Source organism: Oratosquilla oratoria, chromosome 2 (assembly GCF_046742065.1).
Source record: "Oratosquilla oratoria isolate Oo_2021 chromosome 2, ASM4674206v1, whole genome shotgun sequence".
Taxonomy (NCBI): domain Eukaryota; kingdom Metazoa; phylum Arthropoda; class Malacostraca; order Stomatopoda; family Squillidae; genus Oratosquilla; species Oratosquilla oratoria.
The window spans coordinates 73,004,651-73,009,650 of NC_134778.1; the positions used below are offsets into that span (position 1 = coordinate 73,004,651).

At 34.9% G+C, this 5,000-nt stretch overlaps 1 protein-coding gene across 1 annotated transcript in view; it reads right to left on the reverse strand.

Moving 5' to 3' along the window:
- Window positions 1–5,000, reverse strand: part of LOC143039914 (phospholipase A2-like) — a 118,386-nt gene that overhangs the window by 11,443 nt on the left and 101,943 nt on the right. The window lies entirely within an intron of this gene.

A 5,000-nucleotide genomic window follows, 5' to 3' on the forward strand; every position in this document is an offset into this window, starting at 1 on the left:
CATAAAAGGGAATTTATAAACAAGATCGAGATGATACAAAGAGATACAACTGAATTGATTCATTTCCATTCAGATAAAACGTACGAAGAGAGACATTGAAATCATAACTATCATCATTGGAAAACAGAAGAGTAAGAGGTGGTTTGATAGTGTTCAGGACATTAAAAAGAATTTATAAAACTGACAGAAAATATCTTATGGCCTGGGAGGGAAGGGAGACAAAAGGCAGGGAAACTAAGCTTAAAAAAAATAAAATAAAATAAAAATATATCTAAAGGATACCAAGAAAAACAGATTTTTCATACAGATACATTTACTCTTGGAATAGTTTACAAGTTAATATAGGTTAAGCTAAATCCAAAAGCAATTTCTAAGATATATTTAGAGAAAAGGAACGAAATGTGAGTTTCATGACTATTCCCTTGTATATTAGGATTAGGCAAATACACACGCACAAATACTCATATATATATATATATATATATATATATCTATATATATATATATATATTATATAATATATATATATATATGAAGTTAAATTACTAACCGGACATATGTACGAAAAAGTGAAGAAATCTACACAGTAACAGAACCCTGGAGCACTCCACTTATAACCTTACTATTTTGATCTCTGCTTAATGTTCTTTGTGTATATGTTTATCATGGCCGACAAGTTTTCTTGAAAGCCATGAGATGTACACTTAGCCAGTGCACATAGATATATTATGAATTACGGAACTATATGAAAATATTTCTTATTTGTACTGATATTCAGAAAAAAAAGTGTTGTTAAATTCCTCTTATATTTATTTTTGTAATCCTTTCTCCATGTCGGGGAGTTTTACTAGTGTGAAATTCTGTTAACCTGAACCTCTGTTCGATCTGGTGGGACCTGTCCCAGGGAACACCGGTACACTAATTAATTGATTTCTTTAGCTGACATTGAATAACCCTGAAGACGAACACCGGACAGAGTTCGAAACGTCGGTAGTAAATTCTGTTACTCTGAGTCCAGTGTTTGAAATTTTCCGACAACCTGGCTCCTGGACTCCAGCTCTTTACAAATATATATATATATATATATATATATATATATATATTCATATATATAATATATATATACATGTATAATATATATATATATATATATATATATATATGTATATATATATATATATATATATATGTGTGTGTGTGTGTGTGTGTGTGTGTGTGTGTGTGTGTGTGTGTGTGTGTGTGTGTGTGTGTGTGTGTGTGTGTGTGTGTGTGTGTGTGTACACTAGCCAGTTCCATGTCCATTACCACCAATCATCCCTATCCACGAAGCAATCTAATCTCTTAAAACAATCAATAGTTTCATCGCTCACTATATGGTTACTAACTCCATTCCGAGTTTTAAACGAATGGAATAGACTTATACCTTGTCGTGAGTGCTGAAAGTATTGGTTGTTTGAAGAGAATATTAGATGAATTTATGAATAGGAATGATAGTTGGTAATGGACATGGAACTACCTAGTGTCGGTTTTATGGTGTCTTGTAGTCTCCTTCATTCTTATGTTCTTGTGTTCTGTCTATCTATCTATTTATCTATCTATTAATCTATCTATCTATCTATCTATCTATCCATATACATTTTTCTGTCTATTATTTTTTGTAATAAAGCGTGAATGAGACCAAGTTAACACCAACGTAGATTATGATTGAGTCAGATAAGTCATATATCCCTACATATGGATGAGATGGGTAGGAAGTCTGCCTGAGAGCTTGCCAAGGATGATCATCAATTCTGTTGGAGAAAAGTATGCATTATAATGCTCTACCATGGTGTTTCCTTCCATATTTTGTTTGGGCAATTAATTCTTCTTTTTTATGTTCTATTTTTCATACTTCAGAATCTATATTTTGTGCTTTTACTATCTTCTTTTCTCTTCCTCAAAGTTTGTTTGTTTTTTAATACTTCTTTTTAATTATCTCTTTTTAATTCTCTCTTTTTTAATTCTCTCTTTTTAATTCTCTCTTTTGTCTTTTCTAAATTTCGTCTCCAACAATCTTATTTCTCGTCGTTTTCCTTCTGCCCACGCAATATTTTCCATGGTAATTCTTCACACATCATAAAGTCTCAGAGTGTATAGTCTCCTACCCCCCTCCTCCTCCTCCTCCTCCTCCTCCTCCTTCTCTTCCTCCTCTTCCTCCTCCTCTTCTCCTTCTTACTTCCCCCTCACTCTCCTTCTCCCCGTCTCCGTCAGATTCAGAAAGGCTATGATTTCCCTTAGAGCGACAAGAGTCCTTTCATCTGTGACTATTCACTTGATCATCACAATTTTCACACATAATGACTCACGCAAAGAGTCTTGATCGTTTCCGGTAGTCGCGTGACACTCAACAACTCTTCAAGAAAAAAAAAATCGAATTTTGATCCCCATGAAATGCTGTAGCAAGCCTCGAAGGCATCACAACGAGAGCGTTCGAGTTGCCAAGGCGATGGTTTGTGAAATGTCGACATTTGAAGATGGTAGGTCGAGAAGGGGAAGGGGGAGCAGATGTAGCGTAGACACAAACAGAAATATTGATTTCAGAATAACTTCATTCAGTTCTTTCATGTAATTAGTCCATACAACCACATCATTCCCTCAACTGCTAATATAACTGTTTTATCAAACTATTTCACATATCTACTTTATTACGTACATGTTATATATCTATCGTGTATATATATTTATTTGGTTTAGATAAATTACTAATAGTGATATTGATGTGATACTGGAACGTCTAGTAAGTAGAAATGTTTGCGTGTGCGCAGGTTTTAATATTCTTGGTGAGATATGAGAAACGCATTAAATCCGCCTCCTGAAAGTTTGGGACTATTCTATGGTTTCAGAGGATGAGATGGAAACTTAGAGCCAAAGAACTTTAGACTCAGATATTAATATTTTGGCAAACACATTCCTATGGATTCCAAAAACTACACAATTTTCAGTACATCACAGATTTCTTAAATGTCACATATTTACTTAAGAATAAAGACATATATTTTCCTAAGTGAAAAATACAGGCTTGTAAATGAGGTAGACATTCTGACATAAAGAGTATAGGCAGGAAAAAATATATAAAACTCAGTGACATGAAAATGGAGGACATTGTCTTATTTCATAATTTCGCTACTAGAAAAAGGTTGCTACAAAAATAACTACGATAGCCTAGTAGCAGACAACTCTAAGTAAAAAGTATCACACGAAAAGAAAGGATTTAAGTTGGTAAGATCAGATGATGCGAATTGATGAACAATTTGGGAAGAATCCTCTTGACTCTTAAAGTACGAAGAAAACAATACAAATGTTTGGGCTACAATGGGCAACGGGTATCCAACCAGAACTTCTGTCACATATTTTCCCGATAAGAATTTACAACCAAAGTCTAAACACACCTACTCTATTCCCTTCCATGGAGACGACAGACTTATGACGTCATGTCGTCCTGTCCAAGAGGACTAAACTTTAGCTACATGACGTTATGCCAGTCCCTATATTTCAAACAAGTTTTGACTAACTTTATATATTGTAGACTTTAATTACGTCATTGGTATATGTATACAAGGTTAAGTACGTCGTGTCCTGAGATCGTAAAGTGGCTTAAAGTAACGTGAGATTTCAAAAGTAAAGTTTACATGAAATAATTAGTGCACGTGTAAAATATTATTTTCTATTTTTTTCCTTCGAGAGGACGTTGCGACAGTTCACTAAAGTCTATCAATAATAAATCTCACGTTATGGTAACATCGCCTCAAATCTGTCTGTTTGGCTGCTGCACTGAGCGCTCGAGTTTAACAGTCAATCAGATGCAGTCATGATAAAGATGTTGCCATAACGTGAATATTATTATTATTAACGCATAGGACAAAACGGGACATCTTAAATATGGTCAAAAGAGACAATAGCATAACCAGAATAAATCAAGATGAATTCCATTGCTCTTCTGCATGAAGAATTTCATCCCAATACAAAAACAACGAAAGATCAAAGTCAAAATACAAAACACCATTAAGAATCCATCCACTGCGAAAACAATAAAAGATCAAAGCCGGACGAAAAATGTGATCGAGACGGATTCAAATCGAGACAACAGGTTGTGAGTTGAATTCAATTCTTCATAATATCAAACTCAGACGATGTTTGGCGCCAGAGCCTCTTCACATACGGGCAAAATGTAAACAAACTACACTTAGCCCATTAAACTCTTATGACAAGATTCCTTGTCATTTGGTCAAATAAAAAAAAAATCATAAAACACCAAAATGTTTGATCAAACACCAGAAAAATATGACGTCAATCCTCGCTTCGCTCGCAGCGAAGCGAGGACTGACGTCATATTTTTCTGGTGTTTGATCAAACATTTTGGTGTTTTATGATTTTTTGTTTTATTTGACCAAATGACAAGACATCTTGTCATCGGAGTTGAATGGGTTAGGCTGTGTCATTTTGTGTGGTCTTGGGCTAATATATTGTGTCATCCTTTATGTAACATAATCTGCCCTTTTCCTCGTTTCCCTCACACCGTTCTGTACACAAGCCTTTAAGTTATAAGATCCAAAAGAGAATAACAACGGATGACGAATCCCCTCCTCATCCTCTTCCTCTTCTTCTTCCTCTTCTTACTCCTCTTTCTCCTCTTCTTCTTCCTCTTCTTCTCTCTCCTCCTTTCTCCTCTTCTTATTCCTCTTCTTCTTTCTCCTACTATTCTTCTTATTTGTCTTCTTCTTTCTCCTCTTCCTCCTCCTCCTTTTCTTCCTCCTGTTCTTCCTCTCCTTTCTCCTCCTTTCTCCTCTTCTTATTACTCTTCTTCTTTCTCCTCCTAATTCTCTTATTTGTCTTTTTCTTTCTCCTCTTCCTCCTCTTTTTCCTTTTCTTCCTCCTGTTCTTCCTCCTCATCCTTCTTTTATTATTACAACTAGATGGTGATAGAGAAACACTATGTTTCTTTTCAGATACAGAAACAGACA